The sequence below is a fragment of the Aedes albopictus genome, chromosome 1 (genome assembly GCF_035046485.1).
Source record: "Aedes albopictus strain Foshan chromosome 1, AalbF5, whole genome shotgun sequence".
Lineage (NCBI taxonomy): Eukaryota > Metazoa > Arthropoda > Insecta > Diptera > Culicidae > Aedes > Aedes albopictus.
The window spans coordinates 283550329-283577437 of NC_085136.1; the positions used below are offsets into that span (position 1 = coordinate 283550329).

Here is a 27109-nt window from a genome sequence, read left to right on the forward strand (position 1 = left end):
GACAACCCGCTGACTTGCACGCACTTTGCATCGCAGCGACATTCACGCTGGGTCAAGAAGTTGCAAACTACGAACAAAACCACAATACCCATGCTCCTCTTCTGGGTTGAATGCAACGGATAATCCATCGTACCACCATATCAATCTCGAGCTGTTATCTTCTTTTCTCTCTTTGCTGACTGACATTGTCCACCCGTAGTGTGCATTTGAGTTACAATTGGACACGTTCAGGTGTAACCACCATACATGTGGAAAACCCTTGAATCACGAACGAGCGACATCTCTGACTCTGCAGCGTAGCCTTCGCCAAGCCTTTACTCTGTTACCACGTTTCTCGTGTTTAACAGTTCAACGTCTCTACCAGCACTCCAACATAAAAAGTATCTGCCAGGTTTCCTATACTATTGCACAATCGAATCCTTCATACCTCTCATACACTCACGCCGTGTTCTGGTCTATGCTTGGCCATGGCCACCAATATCTGTCTAGCAAACGTCTCTTTATACTCTACTGCTACTACCATACGCATTTAAAAGCCGACAGAACAAAACATTTTAAACCTCAGATGACAAGGTTGTTTGCATACGAGACCATTATGGAAGTGGGCAGAAAACGACTCCACCTAAACCGACGTCTAATACCACCCTGTACCACCTAGGCATAATACAGTGATCTCACTCTAAGTGGCCCCAGCAACCACAGAAATGTCAATTCGAAGCAGCTTTTTGGCAAGGGCGAAAAGCGTATTCGACGTCCTGGTCATAACAGCCTCAGCCTTCATTTCCGAGAATTTAGCCAGCGTTGAATCACACCCCAATGTATATTTAACGATCATTATTAAGAAACGATTTAGATACGACATTTCACGAACATTTCTCAATGGCCGCTTTATACAAACAATTCTGAATCCAAACACCTGCAACGCATACAACCATCCTACAACCATTGCTGATGACACGAGACAGACTGTCCTTCCACTGTAGCAGCATCGACCTGAGTTTCACACCTGAAGCTTCAAACTACCAATATTGTTTGATATTGTGGATAACAGCATCTTAGATCCAATAGACGTTCCAAGTCTGAGTTCCGCAGCTTTAGCTTCCCGAAACAGCTGTCACGATGCGGCAGCCGTTGGAAATTGATCAACTTTTTTTCAGCTTCCTGTTGAAAAGTTTAAAACGACGCGAGAACCATATATAATTAGCATGAGAATAGTGTAGAGTTCTTCCCAAATCCTTGGTGATCGACACTCTGATTGAACGAGAAATATCATTTTAGACAATCAATGTACATGGTACTGTACCTCTTGGTGCTGAAATTTGCATCCGCTGACGTAGAAAGACGGGCAGACAACGGCCAGTGTATGTTTCACCTCTCTACATGTTCAATCACAAAGTAGAGACACTGTGCCATGCCTCTTCTCATGGTTGCAATCAGCCATCTTCAAGATTTCCAACACAATCACACAAGATTCATCGTCACGAAAACATAATCGTCCAATGTCATTCATTCTGTGGCCTAGAGTACACGGGGTCAAACACTTGACAAGGAATGAACTCAAGAACAAACATCTGTTTGCAACTAATGAAAATTCGATCTAGTCAAACCAGATATTTGCGCATTGGTTTGTTTTTTCTCAAATTTTACCGTGTGTACTAGTGGCTTATGTTTCACAAAGCACCAAACGCAGTAGTGAGTAAACGTCATACTGGAGCAGAAACCCCGTTCATATAGCAAGTACTTCCGCATTCTGCATCAGACCTACACAATATGTGACAACGATGATTAGTTATATCCAAAGCGGAACATCTACCACTGGCTGATGAAATCAACATCCCGCCTTCTGAGCCAAAACTCTGATATCTCTGCAATAATGTAGATAATCTTTATGGCTTCATCAAGGTTGCGACGCGGTCGTTTCAGATCCTCACGAAATAACCTTGTCCTTGACTGCAACTCTACAGCATCGTTGTTCGGCTCGACAAAAAAATCATCCCTCTGCTACCCTCTTAACAGAAAGCCTTCGATGGGTTCATCATCTACTGCAGACATCGACCATGAATGAAATCGCTCAAAACCCCTGTTTCAGAAACATGTTCAGAAAGCTTCTGCTTGTCTGCCCACTCGGATTATGGCCGTCGCTTTTAAATATAATACATGTCAGCTCAACGAGTGCCGTAACAACCTTTGTATTAACTCCACTCCTCCCGTAGCAGCACTTGAGCTTTGAATTTTTTTTTTCGATAGCTGATACTCCTTGCGTTCATCGCACTTTCGAACCATTGAATCCAAATAACTCATGTATTTCATATCTCAGAAAGCGAAAGTGAATGTGACCTGCGGTGGATTGTTGAATGCCGAACTGAAAACGGGTGTCGGTAGAACGTCAAGTACGTCTTCTTTCGCTGACGAATCCATTCAATGAAAACCAAAAGAATCACAACGAACTTACCAGATTATTCTAACCCAATTTCGTACCTCAACTCAAAACACCGCCATAGAACATCTTCTATTGAACTAGTGAATTTAATCACGTTTCCACTTCTTTGCTTAAGTATCTCGTTTATTCATGCTCGTTTAGTGAATCCAATCACTTTTCCACACACCTCAGTGAATCAAATCACATTAGGGCCTGTCCATAAACTACGTAGACTCTTAGGGGGGACGGGGGGGTCTGGCCAAAGTCTACGCTCCATACAAATTTCGAAAATTTTGTATGAACAAAAGTCTACGAGGGGGGAGGGGGGGGTCTGAGATGGCCGAAAAAAAGTCTACGTAGTTTATGGACAGCGCCTTATCTTTCTTATACCTCTCAGTGAATCAAATCACGTCACCTCAAATTCGTCAGTGAATTGAATCACTACACAATAGACGGTCAACAGGTCCAAGACAACGTTTTTTTTCCGCAAAAGTGGAAACGACTAAACCTCAACGACCGGTGAATCAAGAATATTAACATTAAACACTTCTCGTTTTTTTTCGGTGTAATAAATAAAAAAACGAAAATATGCTGCATTTCTGGATCGTCAACCTTATCATAGGCTTTGAAGAAAAACGCTAACTAGCCCATTCTTGCGTATCACTCCAACGTTAAACGCAGCATAGAATGGAAGAAAACTCAACATAGCTCTTGGACTGTTATGATGGCCGCAGAGCGACATATGTATGACCGCACAGAATGGTAAAAGCAAAGCAGATGTACTACCTTCCCGCTACAAACTTAGGATCTACTTCTTTACTAGCGAACACTCACTGCACATTCAAGGCTAACACGCATCATCACATCGGCGCAACACTATCTCCTCCCTTCTCTCACCACAGTGAATTCAATCACGATGACCCTCAAAAACGCATCTTTCGTTCCAATTGGATTTGCTTCCCAGCGTCTAGCGCTTGGTCTCGCCAGCAGGGTGCAAAATGTTCATAGTCATTGACTGAAAACAGCACGAATTTGAATGATTCTGCACTGAATATTCAAAACAAACAAATTCATTTTCGCTCTCCCTCTTCACATAGTCAGTCAATTCGTAGTCATTGAACATGAAGCCAATCGAGAAACATCTTCATAATTATCTACGTTTATGGCTACAATTCCTTCCAAAAACACTCCACAACAATCAAATGGGAAAAGATCTGTGTAAAGCACCGTTGAATGTAATCGAAACGTTAATATATTATCAGCAATTTAACACTTTGTAAGATGTTTACAAATATTCATTGACTTTCATTCAGTTGACAAACGAGTATCGAGCAGCTGAATATGAATATACACGGTCAGAAAATTCACTCATTTTGGAGCTAAAGTGGGACAACTCAAAATTGAGTAAATTTTTCTTCCAGCGATAGCGCTGGCCCAAGTGCGAAAATCTCATCAGTTTAAGTCGTATAATATTCTTGCCGATGTGAAGAATATTATACGGCCTAAATTGGTTGGAGTTTTACACTTGGGCCAGCGCTATCGCTGGAAATGCAATTTACTCATTTTTTGAGCTGTTCCAGTTTAGTTCAGTTTTGTGTGAATCTTACTCATTTTAGAGTAACATTTTCTTAGCGTGTACAGGCAAGTGAATGAAAATTGCCGCACGGTGAACCTCAACTCGTCTGCTCGAAAATTTTTGCGCCCTGCTCGCCAGTACAGTACGGTGACGGAATCACACGCACCCATTTCAAACTCTCACAAAAAATCTTTCACTCTGCAGAGACATGTCTCTGCTCGTTTCTCCGTCGGCTTCTCGCCCACCGAGCAGCAATACCAGTAGGTGGCTACCAATGCACGCTTAGCAGCACCGCAAACACGTTGGCAGGCTGCGCGGACTGGGCGCGCGCACATTTTTTCATGTGGTGGTGCAGACGCATACGCTTAAATAGGTGCGTTTGAGGACCGATAGAGAGGCTAATGGTCACCAATACCTTATCTGTTCTCATTTACACACTATCCATCGTCTCGATCCGTGGCTAAATAATAGAACGCCATTCCCCTCTCCTCAGAAATGACGCCACGAAAGAAAACTTTTGCTATGTGTCGCCTTCAAATACGAAATAAAAAAGGGTACATACCTCAAAATCAGCAAACATCGCTCAACACCCCCACAGGCTTGAACCAGCTTACCAGAACATCCACCACAACCAAAAATTTCGCTGACTCGGAACAGCCGCATGCGTTTCTCTGCATCCAACCCCATTAATCACTTTCAGTCGCTTCATTCGCCATTTCATTCACATCACAGGGCAAACAACACGCTAACGCCGCTCAGCACTAAAGTGCATAATTTCCAGACTACACCAAAAATGTGTAACCCTTGCACATTCACAAAATCAGCTCCTGAGTCCGCAAAATCGTTAAATTCGCAAAAAAAATTATACAGAAATCTAGCTAGGTTTACTAGTGACCTTGGAGAACAAAAAAACTATCGACATTTCGCATCTAGACGAGTGTACGAGCTGTTTTTGAGAATGTGTAACTGTAACACATTTTTGTGTGGTCTGGAAATTATGCACTTATGAGTAGGGCTTACACATTTTAGTGCTGAGCGGTTTTACTGTGAAGTGAGCGTTTTCTTTAATTTTCTATCACTTCTTTTTTTGACGGGTATATATTTTTTTTTTCATCATTTTTCACTTTTCCAAATATGGCCGGTCGCAAGCGTGGTCGACCAGAATCACTTTCTTCTCGTAGGCTTATTTTTTCATTTTCACTTTCATTTATTATTTATTGCCCGGACACTCAAATTTCTTCTCGTATTTCCATCAATAAATTTGCACTTGAAACTTAATTTTTCACTCCCAAACTATTTTTTTTTCACCCTCGTCGCCAACTTGTGGTACCGAGAACCGAAGCACACGCGTCTAAGTATCAAACTGAATGCATACGGTTAGTCGCACCGTCGGCAGCATGAATGTATCACCAATACACATGCGGCACATTCAAAGCGTAGAACATACTTACGGTTTGAGCTGTCTACCACAAACTGCCAGTAAACTATGTAAGTGCACCTAGAAAAACAGCCTTTGACGAAAATAAAAGCTACAGTTTAATCGCTAGACAAAAAAAGTCCATTTGGTCCAACGATGCTGGATTTACTTTGCAAGTACTGCAAGTACTAAAATCTTGAAAATATTTAAAAACAATTTTAAGGCTTGACGTTCCGGAAACTGATCATCAACTGATACAATTAATTAAAATAAGAAACAAAATATCAGATCATGTTTAAATGTACTAAAATTAATTAATATAATGATCTCAGGTTTTCTTTGAAATATTTTTTTCGAAAAAATGTGGCATTCTGGAAAATAGTATAGAACCAATTCATCATAGTAGGGCCACAGCCAATGCATACTGATAGACTCAATCAAGTTAATGAGTTTATATGTCAACTGAACCGCTTCATTCTAGCATAGCCATGAACTTTGAGGCCGAATAAATTATAGATCGACTGAAGAGCAGGCCTCGGAAGAACAGTCTATCGATCCTCATAAGAGAAAAAAAAAATGGACCAATTTGGCCGCCACTTAATTTTCAATAACTTAATTTGAAAGAACAGCCTATTATTCAAAGAAGAACAAATCCACTATGGAGTTAGTGGTTCGTCTGTAAATAAACTATATAACATTCAAACTCTATAGAAAATGTCTATAGATAAATTAACAGGCTGCCAAACAACTCTGCAAAAGTACACGGTTGAACTCTGCAAACTCAAAAGAACAGCCAATTTTTTAAAGAAGGCAAACATTTGAATAAGTTCAGTTTTACCACTATAGGGAAGGGTGGAGAAGAGTATTCATACACTTGTTACTGATTAGCGTTTTCTAACTTATAAGCATCAACTTCTAATCGGCCATCACTTTTTTGGTGATCTCCTGGATGATTGGGGGTTTCATATGCAACATAGGGTATGGCAAAGTAACCTAGGGAGTGTTGAAAATTGGCCAAAAAATGCTGCATCATTTATGGACAACTCCTAGGAATACACTGAAGTTTTTTTTACGCTGATTTTTTTATGCGGTACCGCGTAAAAAAACCGGAATATTTTTGAAAACTCTTCAGTAAAAATGACAATTTCTTTAGAAACATCCAGGAAAACTCCTACGCCACTTCCTGTGGAAATTAATTACGTAACGTGTTATATTCGTTTCGGCAATTCGTTAGTCATTGTTCTTAAAATTTCATAAGAATTGCCAATTTCTTGTAAATTTATCTTCAGAAAATACTACAATGTTTTCAGCAATTTTTAGATTTTTAAAAAATTGTTTTGGCAAGTTTAGTCGAAAATTTTCTTGTCATTTCTTGGATTTGCTCATTTCCCCACTAACAAATGTAGCAGTATAACAGCCTACGGGACGAACGTTTTTGGTCGAAAATTATCTTAAAGTCTTAAGCTGCAAAAAAGTTAATTGGATTGGCTGTTCCTTTAGAAATGTTGTTGTTTTGTCAATTAATTTGAGCATTATAATTTTTTTAAATGTTGTTTCATTTTATTCGACAGATCAGTGGATTACAATTTTACTTACAATTTGTTCATATCTATTCTTATGTTACGTGTGTCAAAAAAAAAAAAAACAGATGTATTTTACAACTCAGAACTCGTAGTTCAATTGAAGATTTTTGGGATATTTTATCCAGATTTTTTGACACGAGTTAAACATTTTAAACAAAGCAATATTTACATATAAGTGTACAGATGATAATGGCTCAGTTATGGGCATGCAACGCGCGAGCCTTAAAATATTCTATTTGGGCTATCCTCCGATGTTTTTTTTTTTTGAAAATAGTTTCGAAATTTTTCAGTTGCGTTTTTTGGAAACTCCTTCGAAAATTTAGTTGGCAGTTAATCCGACAAATCTTTATTTTTAATCAGGATATCATTTGAATTTTCTTTAGCAAATTATTTGAGAGTACCTTCAGCCATTTATTTGGTCAAATCCTCTGGGCACATTTTTCGTCACTTACTTGGGGAATTCTTTCTGAGAATAGGTTGGAAATTTATGAAACAATTTCTATAATTTTTTTCCTTTAAATAAATTCGCAAAATGTTTAGGCAATTTTTTTTGTTTTGTCAATTCTTCTGCACATTCGATTGGAAGCAATTGCAGACAATTAAAATAAGAATTCATACGAATGTTTTACCAAATTTCTTTGGTAATTCATTCTGCAATTTTGTTGGGAATCCCTTCAGGAACATCTTAAGACATTTCTTAGAAAATATTTTTGAGATTTCCTATGTTGAACTCTTGGAGGATGCGTTTCATTGAGAAGTTCCTTTGGCAATTTCTTCTTTATATTTTTCCGGCTATTAAATAGAAAATACTTAGTAATTAGTTTAGAAATTATTGCAGGAGTATCTGAAGAAAGTCCTTTGGCAATTTTCATTCTTCAAGAATTGGTTTTTTACTTCGTGTGGTTTTCTTGGTTATTCATTCGTGTATTTCTCTGGGCATTCTATCGAAAACTTAAGAGCACATTCAGTAAGCTATTTATTTTTTTTTCGTAGTCGTTTGGCGTCAATTTATCAAGCCTTTTATTCGACATTTGGTTACCCCTCTTCCTCTGGACATTATATCTTTGGAGATGTCTTCGTTAGCCTTTGCAAATTCCTTCAGCAATTAATTTGATAATGTTTGCGGTAATACATTCATTCATCGACATTTTTTTCGGAAATATCTTAAGAAACTCCTTTGCCATTTTTTATTAGGGAATTACTTCTATCAACTTCTTAATATTTTTCTTTGCATACCGAAACTGCTTCCCAAATTTCTTTGGGTTTTCTGTTCATAATTCATTTTCAGTTTCTTCAAAAATATCTGCGGAGAATTTTCGATATTTTTTTGAAATATTTTTCTTAAATTTCTTCAGTTATTCAATCGGTAATCCACCGGTAATCGGAAATCGCCCAAGGATTTCTTCAGGAAGACTTTCAAGGACTCCTTCAGGAATTCCTCTAAGGATATCTTCGGGAAGATCCCCAAAAATTTCTGCTGGAAACCCTCCAAAAAATTGTGCAAGGATTCCTTCACAAAACCCTCCAAGTCTTTCTTCAGGAAGTCCTCTAAAGATTCCTTCAGAAAGTTCTCCAAGGATTTTTTTCAAAAAGCCGTCCAAGGAATCCTTCAGAATGCCCTCCAAGGCTTTCTTCAGGAAGTCATCTAAGTATTCATTTAGGAAGTTCTCCAAGGGCTTTTTTTCGGAAATTCTCTAAGGATTCTTTCAAGAAGTCCATCACGGATTCCTTCGGTAATTCAGAAGAATTTCAGGGGGTTTTTAAAAGTGTTGAAATGCTCAAATAACAACGCACCCTCTATGAAACATTAGTGAACTAAAATGCGAAGTGGCACCACCATAATTGATTATCGATTATACCGGTAAAATAGTAATCCAACAATAGTAGTGCCCTAGGTAATGCCCCTTTCCACTTTTATGATGACTTTTATGATTTAGATGCGGTAATGCATGTTAATACAGGCCGGCCTTGATTATTCCGGAGATCTGATTATTTCCATACAAATATCTGTCGAACGGTATGCTGAACAAAGCTTAAGTTTTGGCATTTTGTCAAACCGTTGGGTTTCAGAGGGCTTCAGTTCAGTAGGAATTCAGGGTGCTTCAGAAGAAATTAAGGAAACCGTTGGAGAGGGTTCTAGTAGGTTTCGGGGGCTATGAGCGATATTCAGAGGGCCAGCCGAAGTTTTCGAGAAGTTTGTAGGAGCTTCAGGGAGGTTTTATATGAGGTTCAAAGCATTTCAGGTGTGGGAGTTCATGGGCCTTACGGGTTATTTTAGAGGCTTCAGGAGTAATTTAGGGATCTTCCAGATAGATTAAAGGAAGTTTCAGAGGGCTTGAGGAATTTTCAAGGTTTCCCGAAGGTTTGGAAGAAGTTTCAATCTTGAAGTGTTTTCAAGTCACATCAAGGCGTTTCAGCTGGTTTTAATGCGCTTTTTGAAAGTTTAAGAAAAATCTCACTGGTCACAAAAAGAAGTTTGTGTAACTATGATTTAAGGGGTTAAAGGAGGCTTTCAGAGGAGTTACAATGCGTTTCATGCGACTTTCAGGAGATTTTTAAGGGGGTTTCAGGGAGTGTTCAGAGGAAACCAAAAACCAAATCCCAAATAATTGAGTACTTGAGTGCTCTCACATAATGCAATGCAACACAAAAAATAACTATATCTGGAATCTCTGTTTGGAAATGATGCTACCACCCCGGCGCTTCTCGGTATAATTCAAAATGGTGATGATTTCAAAAAACAAAAAGTAATTGTTTTTGGTTGAAATGACAATTTGACTCAAAAGGCAGGCAAACTAATAACCGTAAAAATCAATCAAACAGAACTTAATGGATTGAATTGATTTTTCTCTTTCAGATTGACACCACGCTTCATCGGAACCCATTTGTTCGCTCGATTCGACTTTTTTTGTGAACACCAACGATCATTTAAATCCCGCGGCAAAACTGCCAACCAGGAGTTATCAAAGCAATATCACAAACATCAGCTCCCCAGAAAAGCCGTTCTCACATTCGGGAGTTCGGGAAAAGGGGGAGAAAAAGTTGTTTCAGCAGGAAGCTGAAATCTGAAATGCACCGACACCAAATCAATCGGGTCAGAAAATTGCAATTGTACAATTCTTCACCGCACCAAAACTGCACAAAAACAGTGTGTTGCTCGATTTCCGGCGGGAACAGGTCGAATCCCATTTGAAGGACACCGACGACGACGACGACGACGATCGACCAACCTGTCCGATGTGCAAGAAAAGTTTTAATTGAAGAAGGAAAATTTTATCCTTCTTGGGCGCACACAGCAGCAGCAGTGCGCCCAACAGTAGTGTATTCGGTGCTTCCGGTGAAGCTTTCTGTGAGTGGAGCAAAAAGAAGAAAATCGTTTGAAAAATGAATTTCAATGTCGACAACTTTGACGGACCATCAGCAGTTGGACCGCAGTCCTTCGTCGGCAGCATCAGGAAGAACTCAAAGTGATAACGATCATCATCATCACCGGAGTGAGAAGTTGATGCCAAATAGGAGAAGTTTTTTTTCCTGGTTCGAAAGTTAGTTCGGTGGTCTCCCGAGTGGGGCTGGTGGGTCTCAAGACCCGGTTTTTTGTGCGTTTCTGAAGATTTGCTCACGTTGTGAAACTGGCACTTTGTTTGGGTGCGATTTTTCCGGTTCAGTGGTTGTCCGGTCGGTGAGTTTAGCGAAAAAAAAAGTTTTGTGCTTTTGTGCCGGGGAAAATCCAAAGGACAACCAGAAGAAAACCAGAAGGCCCCTGATTTGCATCGGCTTTCGGTGAGAGTTTTCGTGTCGACTGCAGCAGCTGAAGCGGGGCATCATCATCAATTCAGAGTAACAGCTGGTTAGAGAAACTTGAATTGGATTGGAAATTGGAGTTGTGTGGTGATTAGTGAAAGTTTTTCCAGCGTTTTCCCGGTTGGCGCGCAGAAGCGGGCTCACAGAATGGACATGGATATCATCGACATCCGGACGTTGGGATATCTCTCCAGCACTAGCACGGTAATTGATTTTCTGGTTTTGGGGGGTTTGGAAGTAATTATTTATACATTCGAAATAGTTCGTTAACTGAGAGAAGACATATCATGTGAATGTCGGCATAACTCCTATTTGGGGGTACATTTTAGAATAATGAAGTGGAAAATAAATCAGCACCACAGTTATCAGTGCCTGTAGACCCTTTCAAGTTTAACTGCGTAGACGCTACCCTTTACTATTAAAATTAAATTTTTGCAACATTTTTTATCTACGAAAGAAGCGTATGATGAGCTTGATTGAGGTGGTCTAGTGGCAGAAGGTCCTAGGTTCAATCCCTGGCCTGTCCCTTTCAATCTACTTTGAACCTTTCTACCGTATACTCCCGTTGGTTTGAACGACACCTCATGGGTTCAATATTAAATTGAACTTCTAGTAACCCTGTGGGCATCGAAAAACACACTGATGGTAACCCTTTTTGCTCTACATATACATATAGGATAATTCGCTAATTGTTGAACACCACCCAAATGTTGAACAGTTTCTGAAAATTTTATTATAAATCTAATATAAGTAATTTTCGCTCAACGTAAACGTATGATGTAGATGCGTATACATGTGTATCACGTTATAGATCCAATTATGTTACAAAATTATACATATTTTACGTTAACAATATTGATTGCAAATTTTGTACCGCTGATGATACGAAAACTGCACAATTCTTAAGATTAATTTTAAGAAATTGCTCTTAAGAAATAAGCTTTGCTGGCAAATTGACCACAAATATCAAAGTCACACCATAGTTACAAGAACTGGAAGGATGTCCTTAACAGTTTAACATTGTTTAGAATCACATTTTCATTGTAATTTCATTAAAAAAAAAAACATTTTTTTTCACACCATCATTATGCATCTAGGATCCAAACGTGTTAGCATGACTGCCAGATTTTTTTCCACTTTACCTATCCGTGCATGTCATGGGGTTTCAAGGGCGTTCCAGGGATGTTCCAGGGGTGTTGCAGAGGGCTTCAGAATGGTTGTAGGGGTTTTCAATGGGTTTCAAGGGTGTTCCAAAGTGATTCAGAGTGTTAAGGTGGTCCCAGAAGTATTTCAGGGCGTTGCAGAGGGATGCGTTCCACGAGTTTGCAAAGGATTTCAGAGTCATTGCAGGGGTGTTCTAGGGGGTTGAGTGGTTCCCATGGATAATGGGAAACCCAGGAGAGTTTCAGGGGCTTTCAAAGGCGTTCTTTTCTTCAATCGTTTTTGCTTCTAGTCAAATCTTTTCAGTCATTTTTTACATCTAATCTAGTCATGTTTAAAACGATTTCAGTCCACTAGAGCTCTTTACAATGAGAAGCGATTCCCTGTCATTTGAATAAATTGCCACACAAATGACTTACTGGCCACAAAACACGGAAAACCCGGAAAAATTCCGCCAGAGTGAAAAATTATCGGATGTCCGGCCAAAGTCGGGTCAAATTTTATCGAATGTTGGACCACTGTTGGACCCACATCGGATAACTGTAGGGTGTATGTTGGGTTTGGTAGCCAAAATAAAACAGGTCAATGATGGGTTGATGTCGGGTTATACGTCATCAATTGGTCGGGGTTCTGCTAAACCGAACCAAAGACCATTTTTTGAAAAGTTAAGCTTTCTTTACCATTGGAAGAAAAAATTGATGATCCTCCTTCCATGTAAAAATGCAGTAATTCTGACAGCTCTTCGTTGAGTAAATTCAAAATTTCTATTGGGCAGAACATACAAAAAATAAAATTGCATCCAACCAGAGTGAACTGTAAACCATTCCATAGAATCAGCGAAATGTTTTAGTGTTGGTTCAGATGAAGAACATTTTAAGTTCTGCTCATCGCCGTTAAATTTCTAACTTCCAACCGACTCATAGTAACAATCTGTGAGAGAATTGAACACATTATTAGAAATACGGATGTTGGAGGATATAATTATGTTTTGATGGCGCTGATCAAATTTTTTCCAGATTCAGCCAGACCGAACCAAGTCCACAGCATTTCAAAATCTATTTATTCTCAACAATACAAGAATCAACTGGTTATAAATACCTACGTTATGTTTATACACCTCATACTGATAATTTAACACAGAAGCCGTCATTGAACAACAAGGCTAATAAGAATAATGAAGCATGAAAAAAAAAAACAAATACTTGGCTCGCTTTGGCTGATCGAAAAATGACATTTTCACGAAAACCATGCTAGAGAAGAATGTTTAGAACTTGATTCAGACTTAACGACTGACCTTCAGCTAGGCAAAATGACCTAGAGGTAACGTGCTTGGTTATCAGATAAAGGATCCAAGTTCGAATCTCTCTAATATTTTCGATTTTTTTGTCTTAGTTCACTTTAGCAGATCATTTTCATGGTTTTCTTCGATCAGTATAAATTTGAATTTGCTCCACTTTCACATCTCAGGAACTCAGGACATGCAAGGACATCATTTTACATAATCACACTTGCTCTGTGCCTGCACATGCACCGCTTATAACAAAAAATATAGGTGGGATGGGCAGAGCTGGGAGGGCTTCCGCCGTTCATATTTCAAACTATTTTGAGACCTCCGTGCTACCATACCGCTTCCTCTTTGATTCATGTAAAGGATTGTGAGTGATATCGATTTCAACTTCATAGACGATGAAAAATCGAGTTTTTTTCACAATCCTAATGGTTTTCTATGAAACAAAGAAACACAGTCAGCCACACTGAACTTTAAACCATATTCCAATGTTTTTGTTCAGCCAGAGTGAACTGAGTGCGAAGTACTGAAAAATTAAATGTAATCATATCAATGATTTCAAATAATTTAATGTCGACGATCCGTCGCAAGTAACATAGAACAGACATACGGTTCATTTCGTTCAACGGTGTACAAAGATGAACTGTTAGGATGAACTATATAGCTAGAGGTGTGATAAGCAATTCAAACTGCACGTAATGTCAGTACTAAAATCGACTAGGCTTTATTGTAATCGCTAACATGCATTCTTCGTCTCTGATGGTTAATAAAGGCTTGTTAGTTACATGTATATTGGACTTTAAGCTTTATTATCTCGGAATAAATTTTTTGGCGCTTAGTTCGGTTTAGCAGAACCCCGGCCACATATCATTAAATTGAGTCCCAGCTTAGGAAGCATAATTTGTGGAGTTTTGGGTTCAAAGCTTTTACCATCGTTGATGACGTCAAACCCGACATGAACCACCAAACCCAACAAAGACATACCAGATGTTCGATATTGGTCCAACAGTGGCCCAACATTCGATAAAAATTGACCCGACATTCGACAATTTTTCAGTCTGGCAGAGTTTTTCGAGTTTCGAGCTTAGCTATTCAAATGAGTGATCATTCATTCAATTGACAAGGGTTCGCTTCTCATTTGATAAGTGCTCTGACTGAATGAAATCGTTTTTTACCATAAATATAAGGAAAAATGACTGAGAATATTCGTTGGTTACTGTTCAAATGTATAAGGGGCTGTCCATAAACCACGTGGTCATGAGGGGGGGTTCGGCCAATGACCATTTTGTATGAACAAATAAAAGAATTTGTATGGACAAATGACCACGCGGGGGGGGGGGGGGGGGTTTTGAAAAGTCTCAAAAAATGACCACGTGGTTTATGGACAGCCCCTAAGATGATTGTTTGCAACACTGACGAGCGATCATTCAAGCTTGAGCTTCAAGCTTATCTGAGAAAGAAGCGTATAAAGAGAACCCTTTGGCATCGCATGGGCCTTCATTGTGTACAACTCAAAAAAATTTTTTCTCGATTTCCAAGCAAAATAAATCAGTCTTTATTATAAAATTGCACTCATAAAAGAAATCGTGTTGGAAGTGGTAGTATAGAAAAATCAGAAGGCCGGTTCCAGAGGCACGTTATCCTCCATTTGGAACATTTGTGTCATCGCCATAATAAAAGCCTATTTCATCATCCATCTAAGGGAAAAGGAAGACAATAAGGAGTAGGAGAGGGATACGGACAGGTAGGGAAATAGGAAAATAGAATAGAAAACAGAATGGACAGGTACCCATGCAAGGTGAACAGCGTTTACTGAATTCAGCTACTCGATTTGAGTTCGACAAGCAAAAGTGCTTCTTGTTTAAACTGAATATGTAATGGGGAAACTTCAAAGAGAACTTCGAGCACTGCCGTGGGAGTTGAAGAGAACCATCCAGGTATCGCTATTAAGCACATCCTTTAGAGATGACCTAATTTTGATTGGATCGTTTTTACTTCGCCATTTTGCCACCACACAAGACATCCATAGGCTAATATTGGCCGAACAACAGTTGTGTAAATCCATTTGATATACCGTTCCTGAAGGTAAAGGTTGGGTATGCTTCGCAATTCAGATCCCATTGTGATCCACTAGCCTCTGCCCAGCAACACCTATCCTTACCTCCTCCTGGTACCGGCCGGAGACTATGAGCAACCCTAGGGAAAGATCGGGACCCCGGTGAGAACTTTGGTCGTAGGCTGACAGGGAAGGGGGGGGGGGTTTGCTTCGGCAAACCTGAGCGTCTGTTCTCCAGGAGGAGCGGCTCACAACAGCTCCTGATCCCCATGTTAGGGGCGGCTGATCTACGTCCGAGTGCCAGGAAAGGACTCTAAGCTCAACTGTGCACTATCGTCCTCCGGAAAGTAGGGAGTTGTCAGGCCCTACGAGTCAGTCGTAAAAAACCATTGTAACGGAAAATCAGCAACAGAATTATACGAACCGAGACAAACGGCAACGACCCCAGCGAACAAAATGGATCTGCGATTGGAAACTCGGTACGTGGAACTGCCGATCTCTCAGCTTCATTGGTAACACCCGCATACTCGCCGATCTACTGAAGGACCGCGGGATTGGCATCGTAGCGCTGCAGGAGGTGTGTGGGGCAGGATCCACGGTGCAAACGTTTAGAGGTAATCATACCATCTACCAGAGCTGCGGCAACACACGCGAGCTGGGAACAGCTTTCATAGTGATGGGTGATATGCAGAGGCGCGTGATCGGTTGGTGGCCGATCGACGAAAGAATGTGCAGGTTGAGGATCAAGGGCCGATTCTTCAACTTCAGCATAATAAACGTGCACAGCCAACACTCTGGAAGCACTGATGATGACAAGGACGCATTTTACGCGCAGCTCGAACGCGAGTACGACCGCTGCCCATGCCACTACCTCAAGATCATCATAGGGGATTCAAACGCTCAGGTAGGCCAGGAGAAGAAACTCAGACCGACGATTGGTAAGTTCAGCGCCCACCAGTAGACGAACGAAAACGGCCTACGACTAATTGATTTCGCCGCCTCAAAAATATGGCCATACGAACACAACCTCCCTTATCGTTACACCTGGAGATCACCACAGCAGTCGGAATCTCAAATCGACCACGTTCTGATTGACGGACGGCACTTCTCCGACATTATCGACGTCAGGACCTATGGTGGCGCCAACATCGACTCCGACCAATATTTGGTGATGGACAAACTGCGCCCAAAATTCTCCGTCATCAACAATGTACGGTATCGGCGACTGCCACGGTACAACCTAGAGCGACTGAAACAACCGGATGTCGCCTCAGCATACGCGCAGGATCTCGAGGCCGCGTTGCCAGATGAGAGCAAGCTCGATGAGGCCCCTCTAGAGGACTGCTGGAGTACAGTGAAAGGAGCCATAAACGACGCAGCCGAGAGCACCATCGGGTACGTGGAACGGAATCGACGGAACGAATGGTTCGACGAAGAGTGCAACGGTTTTGGAAGAGAAGAACGCAACGAGGGCGGTAATGTTTCAGCAAGGGACCCGACAGAACGTGGAACGTTACAAACAGATGCAGAAACAGCAGACCCGCCTCTTTCGGGAGAAAAACCGGCGCCTGCGAGAAGCGCTGCTGTGCCGTTCCCAAGAAACACGGAAGTTCTATCAGAAGCTCAACGCATCCCCCAACGACTTCGTGCCGCGAGCCGAAATATGCAGGGATAAAGACGGAGGTCTCTTGACGGACGGACGGACGTGAGGTGATCGAAAGGTGGAAGCAGCACTTTGATCAGCACCTGAATGGCGTGGAGAACGTAGGCACGGGAGACCACGGCAACGGAGGAAACGACGACGCCAGTGCAGCGAATGACGGAAATGAACCAACGCTGAGGGAAGTTAAGGATGCCATTCACCAGCTCAAAACCATCAAAGCAGCTGGTAAGGATGGTATCGCAGCCAAACTCATCAAGATGGGCCAAGAAAAGTTGGCCACCTGTCTGCATCGGCTGATAGTCAAGATTTGGGAAACCGAACAGCTACCGGTAGGTTGGAAGGAAGAGGTAATCTGCCCCATTCACAAGAAAGGCGATCATTTGGAATGTGAGAACTTCAGGGCGATCACTATTTTGAATGCTAGTTAGCACCACACCAGCCAGCACAGCAGTTAGCGCCAACACCAGCCAGTACAGCAGCACCCATTCCAGCTAAATTAAACAACAAAAGAAAGACTAAACACACAAATGGAATTCAAAACATGATAAATCAATAAAAGGGCAGAGGCTCGCCCGACACTGATTAGTCAGTGTTAGGTAGTTAATTAATTGAAGAGGTTGGTTGGTTATCCGAACGTCATTAGGTTTTTGTAGTTTCTTAATGTAGGTTTTTGTAGTTTTTTTAAAAAACTATTTTAAGTTAAAAATTTATTAACTGGCGCCCGAATAGGGACCAGCGCGAGTATCGTTTAATTCGTCGCGAGTGATACAACATCGTGAGTGTTATCCGAAAATTTCAACTTTACCGCTGTAAAAGTAGCGACCGCCACTATCACAGCAGCCGTGGAGAAGAGCGCCCCTAGTCACCAACCAGCATAGGAGAAACGGGAAGATCGCCGCTTCACCGGGACAGTTGAAGCTTGCGTCTGGTCGCCACAAAAAGGAGTCCCGACGACACTGGACGGAGACCCATCTGGAAGACGAAGTGCTCTCCGAAACAGGGCAGAGCATTCGCAGCAAGGAGTCCCGACGACACAGGACGGAGACCCGATTTCAAGACGAAGTGCTCTCTGATATAGGACAGAGCATTCGCATTATGGTTAAGTTTCTGTAAGTATTACCTAATAATTCATTTAATTTCAGAAAAAGTGTGAAGTTTAAAAAAAAGTTAATTAAGTGTTTAATTTCAGAAAAAGTGTGAAGTTTAAAAAAAAGAGTTACTTAAGTGTAGTGAAAAGTTAATTTAGTGAATTATTTTGGAATATCTTTCCCATTAAAATTCTGGATAATTTAATTAAAACATTCAACAAACTAAAGATTAATATGCCAAATAACGATATGCAAGATATATTAGATCGGCTCGATGCTCTGGAACAAGCAAATGTGATTCCACCGGAATTAGACTATGAAGATCCGATTCTTTATTATCTAAATCCAGATGGAACACCTGCTGATCCATCGTCTATTGAAAAAATTCCAGACTTAATAAACGGAATCCCAAATTTTGAGGGATCATCAGATGAATTGAGCAGCTGGATAAAAGATGTAGATACGTTAGTTAGAGCATATCAAGTAAATTCTTCCAGCAGTGTTGCACAAAAGAATAAGTTTTACGCAATCTGTACGGTGATAAGGAGGAAAATAAAAGGTGAAGCCAATACGGCTCTGGTTAATTCGGACGTGAACATTAATTGGAATCTAATAAAAAAAACACTCCTAACATATTATGGCGAGAAAAGGGATCTGACCACCCTAGATTACCAATTGATGAATATCACACAAGGCGGACGAAACTTGAAAACCTATTACGATGAAATAAATAAACTTCTTTCATTAATTGCAGGACAAATTAAGACGAACCAATCTTTTAGACACCCAGAAGCATCCAAAGCGCTGATTGGTATGTATAATAAAAAAGCCATAGATGCGTTTATTAGGGGATTGGATGGGGACATAGGTAAATTTTTGAAAAATTATGAGCCTGAATCATTAGCCAATGCGTATGCGTATTGCATAACATATCAAAACATTGAGTTCAGGAAAATGATGACCAAACCAAAAAGTCAAGATATGCCTTCAACATCTAAAAATTTCATGTCTTCAAAACTACCACCTCCGATTCCACCAAAAATACCATTTAGGATGCCAAATAGCATCAATGTACCAAGTTATCCATTCTCTAACAGGCAACCAATGATTCCTAACATGAAGCAGCCTTTACCTCACATGCAAAGGTATGTTACTAGACCGCAATTTTATCAATATCCCCAACAAACAATGTTTCCACCTAGAGTTATGCCTCAACCATTTACAAGAGTTCAATCACCACCTCAACAAATATCTCAACCTAAACCACAACCAGTGTATCAACCTAATCCCTTCCAACGTGGACAAGCTCCAATGGAAGTTGACTCCTCGCTTCAAACTAATTTGGTTAATTACGCCAACAGACCACGAAACTTCCATATTGAATCTGATGATTCAGAACAATATTTCCAACAACTTCCATATTTGACAAATAATGAATTCCCCGAAATGCCTTCATTTGAAAGGTATTGCGAAAACTTTGAATATCAACAACCACTTGAAGAACAGTCTGTTAATGATGAACCTATAGGCGAAAGTGAACTGAATTTTTTAGGATAAAATCATCATTACCATATTTTTTACATTATGGTAATGGTAAATTGGAAAATCCACTTCGAATTTTAGTTGACACCGGATCGAATAAAAATTTTATTCATCCAAAATTTGCTAAAATATCCCATGCGGTTCAAAGTCCCTTTTATGTCTCATCGGTAGGAGGAGATATCAAAATTGAAAGTTTTTCTCAAGGTAAAATTTTTGCACCATATTCAAATATCAATGTGAAACTTTTTCATTTGCCAATGCTAAAAACATTTGATGCAATAATAGGTCACGATACACTTAAGGAAATTAAAGCTGTAATTGATACATCAAAAGAAAAACTAATAATTGATTCAAAATTTGAAATCCCTTTATTGCAGCGTAAATTACAAATGATCAATAAAATAGATATTCGAGATGAACATTTGGAAACACATGAAAAGGAAAAACTGCATAATTTGTTAGAACAATACAAGGATTTATTTCAACCACCTAATGAAAAATTGACTTTCACAACAAAAGTGAATGCTGATATAAGGACAATTGATGATAATCCCATATATTCAAAATTGTATCATTATCCGCAAGCTTTGAAAAATGAGGTTTGTACTCAAATTGACAAAATGCTACAAGATGGGATAATAAGACCATCTAGATCGCCTTATAACTCTCCGGTCTGGATAGTTCCTAAGAAGCTAGATGCTTCAGGACAGAAAAAATATAGACTTGTTATTGATTACCGTAAATTAAATCAGAAAACCATAAGTGATAGGTATCCAATACCAGATACCTCCACTATTTTGGCAAACTTGGGAAAAATGAAATATTTTACTACTCTAGACCTTGCGTCTGGTTTTCACCAGATACCCTTGAATGGTAAAGATGTAGAAAAAACTGCATTTTCAGTAAATAACGGAAAGTATGAATTCGTGCGTTTACCGTTTGGTCTGAAGAATGCCCCGGCCATCTTTCAGCGTGTGATGGACGATGTGTTGCATGAATATATTGGTAAAATTTGTTATGTCTATATTGATGACATAATAGTATTCGGAGAAACTTTGGAAGAACAATTGAGCAATTTGAAAATCATTTTAGAAACTCTTCGTAATGCAAATTTTAAAATACAATTAGACAAATCTGAATGGCTAAAACCCGAAGTTGAATTTCTTGGATTTATTGTGTCCAGAAATGGATTGAAACCAAATCCAAAGAAAATTGAAAGTATCCAAAATTATCCAGAACCTAGTAGTTTAAAAGAATTACGTGCATTCCTTGGATTATCCGGATATTATAGAAGATTTGTGAAAAATTATTCAAAAATTGCAAAGCCATTAACTAAATTTTTGAAAGGAGAAAACGGCCATCGACAAATTTCTAAAAATGAGTCAAAAAATTTCAAAATATTATTGGATTATGAGGGAAAGAAAGCTTTTAAATTGTTAAAAGAAATCTTATCCTCAGAAGATGTTTTAGCGTTCCCCGATTTTAGTAAACCCTTTTTACTTACAACCGATGCTTCTAATAAAGCAATAGGTGCTGTTTTATCTCAAAATTTTAACGATGGAGAAAGACCTATTACATTTATTTCAAAAACGTTATCTAACACGGAGGAAAATTATGCAACGAATGAAAAGGAGATGCTTGCAATAGTTTGGGCATTGCATACTCTAAGAAATTTTATTTATGGTCATAAAATAATTATTTATACTGATCATCAACCCTTGACATATACAATTTCTCCGAAGAATAATAATGCAAAACTAAAAAGATGGAAAGCTTTTATTGAAGAGCATGACCATGAGATTTGTTACAAGCCTGGTAAAGCTAACATTGTGGCAGATGCTTTGTCACGTATTCAAATTAATTCCCTCACTGCGACTCAACATTCGGCAGAAGAAGATGACAGTTCCTTTATCCCTTCGACAGAAGCTCCCATAAATGTCTTTAAAAATCAATTATTCTTCAAAATTGGAACAAGATCCAGTTATGGCCTAGTAGTTCCTTTTGATAATTACAAACGACACATATTTATTGAACCAAGATTTTCAAGTGCATATTTAAAAGAACAACTAAAAAAGTTTTTAAACCCAAATGTTATAAATGGTATATATACTGATGAACCAATAATGGCAACAATACAGGAAATTTACAGAGAAATGTTCAATCCAAGATTAATTAAAGCTAGATTTTCCTAAAGCAAAGTCCAAGATTTGAATAATTTAGAAAAACAATTGGAAGAAATAAAAAAGGTTCACCAATTTGCCCACAGAAATTCGAAAGAAAATTCAGAACAATTGTTAAAAACTTTTTATTTTCCAAAAATGACTAGAATGGTAGAAGATTTTGTAAAAAATTGTGAGATATGCAAAACTGAAAAATATCAAAGAAACCCACAAAAGTTTATATCATTTAAAACACCAATTCCTAATCAACCTTGTGAAATTGTACATGTAGACATATTTACGTATGATCAAGATCATCTGTTTCTTACATCAATTGATAAATTTTCTAAATATTTGAAATGTAGAGCAATAGAAAGCAAATCACTTTTTGATATTGAAGATGCTCTATTGGATCTTATGCATGAATGGAACATACCTAGAATGATCATTATGGATAATGAAAGCTCATTTAATTCAAATGTAGTAGAACAACGTTTAAGAAATTTAAATATTGAAATTTATAAAACTCCGATAAACAGATCTGAAACGAATGGACAAATCGAACGTTGTCATTCTACTTTACGCGAAATTGCGAGATGTATTAAAAAAGAATTGCCAGAAATAGATGTTTCCCAATTAATTAGATCAGCTGTTCATAAATACAACAACACAATTCACAGTTTTGTCAAAAACACCCCCCACAACATTTATATTGGTGAAGTAAATAGAAACTTAAGTACACAAGAAATAGACAGAAGAAAAGCTAAAACTCATGAGAATGTTATAAAATTATATAAGAAAAAGAATGAAAATATACAAGACAAAAATTATCCCATTTACGAACCAGGATCCTATGCCTTTGAAAAATCAAAAGAAATTTCAAAAAGAAAAAGTAGATATAAAAAGATACAAGTTAAAGAAAATTTTGATACATTTATTATAGACAGTAATAATCGAAAAATACATAAAATGAATTTAAGAAAAAACTAACATACACATATATCAATTTACTCTATTTGCAGATTAATAATATGTTCCATGTTGTTGGTGCAAGGAGAGATACAAATTCATAACTTGAATAAAAATCCACTGGCAATAATTCCATTGGGAAAAGCAAAACTTACATTAGGATATGTGAGAATAATACAACCAATAGATCTTACGCAAATTCATGATATAATCACCAAATTTGATGAATTGGTAAGAACAAATGTTTATAATAATAACCTTTATAGACTGTTACAAAATAGAAACCATTTGCTATACCAAACATATTTAAAAATTGCACCACACAATAATTCACAATCTCGTATAAAACGATGGGATACTATTGGAAAAATCTTGAAATGGGTTGCTGGAACTCCCGACGCTGAGGATTTGAGTATAATTAACAACACGATGAACGCATTAATCGACAACAACAATCAACAAACCTTCATCAACGAAGCTATAAACTCCCGAATCAAACATTTGAATCAAGTCACCAACGAATTACTAGAACTGGACTTTAAATCTCAAAAACAACATGTTATTGAAATCAACCTTCTAACAATCTTGCTTAACCTGAATGCAGCTCAACATCAAATTGAAATACTTGAAGATGCCTTATTACTCGCAAAAAATGGCATTCCTAGCAGTCAAATCTTATCTATGAAAGATTATTCAAAAATAAAATACTTCCTACAGCAACAGAGCATCCCTGTTACGTCATTTGAAGAGATGTTGACTAAAACAAGTACACAAATTGCCATGAACAATACGCACGTGATGTATATGCTAAAAATTCCACAACTTTCAAACGAAACTTACAACTACGAATTCATTAGTCCTCTGATTCAAAACCAAACAAAAATACATATTGAATCAAGCTACATTATCACTAATGAATCGCATACTTTCGAAACATCTGCACCATGTAAAAAAGATTCCGAATATTTTTTATGTGAATCCAAGTTGATAAAACCTACAAGCCCATGCATCAGAAATTTGATTCTGTCACGACACGCAAATTGTACATTTGAAAAAGTGTATTCATCTGGAGTAATTAATAGAATCAATGATGCAACATTACTTCTGAATAATGTGAATATATCGCTATACACCAACTGCAGTAATTCAAGTAAACTATTGGAAGGATCGTTCCTAATTCATTTCGAACAATGTGAATTGTACCTCGACAACATTCGCTATACAAACATCTTCATGGAGACCCCGAAAACATCATTCAGACCTACAACAGGAATATTAGCATACAAAGAAAATATCATCGATGTTCCGCCACCAGAATATTTGGCAAATTTGACATTGGAACATAGAAGAATACTCAAACATGTGTACTTGCAAAATCATTCTTTCAAATGGAAACTGTACATATTTGGATCAATTACTATCACAACATTTACATTAATCATCGCAGCAATTATAGTCTACGTACTCGTACTAAAAAGACAAGCTAAAAAAACACAAATCGAAATTAATTTACATGAGCAAGAAAAACCATCGGCACCAGAAGGTATCCAAATCAAATCACCGTATCCTGATGTTTCCGATGAAAGACTTCAACAAATAAACAATTACTTGAGAATGCCAACAGCAGATCGATCCATACGACTTTGAGGACAAAGTCATTTAAAGGGGGAGGAGTTAGCACCACACCAGCCAGCACAGCAGTTAGCGCCAACACCAGCCAGTACAGCAGCACCCATTCCAGCTAAATTAAACAACAAAAGAAAGACTAAACACACAAATGGAATTCAAAACATGATAAATCAATAAAAGGGCAGAGGCTCGCCCGACACTGATTAGTCAGTGTTAGGTAGTTAATTAATTGAAGAGGTTGGTTGGTTATCCGAACGTCATTAGGTTTTTGTAGTTTCTTAATGTAGGTTTTTGTAGTTTTTTTAAAAAACTATTTTAAGTTAAAAATTTATTAACTTGCTGCCTACAAAGTGCTATCTCAAATCATCTTCCGTCGTCTGTCATCTAAAACGAATGAGTTCGTGGGAAGTTATCAAGCCAGCTTCATCGACGGTCGGTCGACAACGGACTAGATCTTCACCGTACGGCAAATCCTCCAGAAATGCCGTGAATACCAGGTCCCAACGCATCACCTGTTCATCGATTTCAAAGCGACATGCGACAGTATCGACTACGCAGAGCTATGGAGAATCATGGACGAAAACGGCTTTCCTGGGAAGCTGACTAGCTGATAAGAGCAACGATGGACGGTGTGCAAAACTGCGTAAGGGGGTGAACAATCCAGTTCATTTGAATCTCGCCGGGGGCTGCGACAAGGTGATGGACTCTCATGCCTACTCTTCAACATCGCTGTAGAAGGTGTGATGCGACGAACCGGGCTCAACAGCCGGGGAACGATTTTCACGAAATCCGGTTAATTTGTGTGCTTTGCGGACGACATGGACATTATTACCAGAACATTTGGAACGGTGGCTGAGCTGTAACCCGCCTGAAACGCGAAGCAGCAAAGATCAGACTGGTGGTGAATACCTCAAAACCAAAGTACATGCTAGTAGGCGGAACTGAACACGACCGGATCCGTCTGGGTGGTAATTTTACGATAGACGGGGATACTTTCGAGGTGGTGGAGGAATTCGTCTACCTCGGATCCTTACGGACGGCTGACAACAACGTGAGCCGTGAAAATCGTAGGCGCATCATCAGCGGAGGCCCGACTTCCCGACTACGGGCTCCAGAAGAAACTGCGGTCAAAAAAATCACCCATGCACCAAATGCACCATGTACAAAACGCTAATAAGACCGGTGGTCCTCTACGGATACGAGACATGGACCATGCTTGAGGAGGACCTGCAAGCACTCGGAGTTTTCGAGCGACGCGTGCCAAGGATGATCTTCGGCGGTGTGCAGGAGAACGGTGTGTGGCGGAGAAGGATGAATCATGAGCTCGCTGCACATTACGGTGAACCCTGCCTCCAGAAGGTGGCCAAAGCCGGAAGGATACGGTGAGCAAGACATGTTGCAAGAATGCCTGACAGCAACCCTGTAAAGCTGTGTTTGCTACTGATCCGGTTGGTACAAGAAGGCGTGGAGCGCAGAGAACACGATGGGCGGACCAGGTGGAGCGTGACCTGGCGAGCATTGGACGCAACCGAGGATGAAGAGCGGAAGCCACAAACCGAGTATTGTTGCGTTCCATTGTTGATGATGTCTTGTCTTAAATGTGATGTTGAACAAATAAATGTATGTATGTATGACATACTTGCCGTTAGACTATGAGGAGTCAGAAGCTTTGACTTCCAATCACTTCCTTTTGGGGAGCTCTAGTGGGGCTAGGCAAAGTAGTGTAGGCATCGAGGAATCGCATGGCACGTGGGGAGCAATACAGAGTCAGCTGGACATGTTTTGGCAACGCTTTTTGGTAGAGTATCTACCAGTCATAAGATGGAAGTCGAAATGTTTCAACGAAACTAGACCCCCTTGCAGGTTGGCGATCTTGTCCTTGTCGCAGACGGCGCTGGTGAGTGGATACGAGGCAAGGTTACGCAGAACTTCGAAGGAGCCGAAGGTCGAATTCGCCAAGCTCTTGTACAAACTCGTCAGGGAAGCTTCAGAAGACCAACGACTAGGTTGGGTGTACTCGACGTTCATGGACAAAGTGCTACCCCAGGACTCTAAGGGGAGCACCGGAGGGAGACTGTTATCGGTACCGTCGAGATGGGAACCCTATCCCAAATGGTTCAACCACTTCAGTGACAAGTCGTCATTGTTGGTATGACATCAAGGGCTATCAAGGGAAGGGGGTAAAAACAAACCTAAAAACGAGTTTGACAGTGCCAGGGTCCAAAATTGTAAGGAACACTGGAAAGTAAGATAACTTACTAATATTACTGAAACATTAAACTTAACTTAACTAAATTCACAGCTTTGAAGCGATAATAAATTAGCTGCAAAAATCAGGTCGTCGTCCTTTCTTTCCTGTCGGAACACCCTCCATTACGGAGATATGCAAATAGATGATCTCTCAACGACAACACTAATCACTATGCAAATCAATTCATCTTTAGGGTAAGGGAGGTATTTTGGACCGCTTTAGGAAGTGGATGAACAATTCAGCGAAAAAAGAAGGTCCCCACTTCTGAACATGGATAATTTCAGTAGGCATTACGTAGAGCAACATGTTTTCTGTCGAAAAAGGCCAAACAGAACTCAAAATTGTTGTAGTAAATACAAGAAATATCAAAACTCCTGAAGGATCTCGGGCTTCTATTTTGGACCACCTGACTTTATTTTGGACCACCAAGTGCACATATTTTGGCCCACCAAATTAAACTTCAATTGATTGATGAAATGAAAGCCACCTCAGCAAAAATTTAAACAT

The 27109-nt window shown here is 39.4% G+C and overlaps 1 long non-coding RNA gene across 2 annotated transcripts in view; it reads left to right on the forward strand.

The window, feature by feature from the left end:
- LOC134285678 (uncharacterized) overlaps positions 1-27109 on the forward strand; it is a 470596-nt gene that overhangs the window by 14953 nt on the left and 428534 nt on the right. For both annotated transcript variants that reach the window (XR_009996532.1, XR_009996533.1), the window contains exon 2: positions 9853-11000. This is a non-coding gene — a long non-coding RNA (uncharacterized LOC134285678). The remainder of the gene's footprint in view (positions 1-9852; positions 11001-27109) is intronic.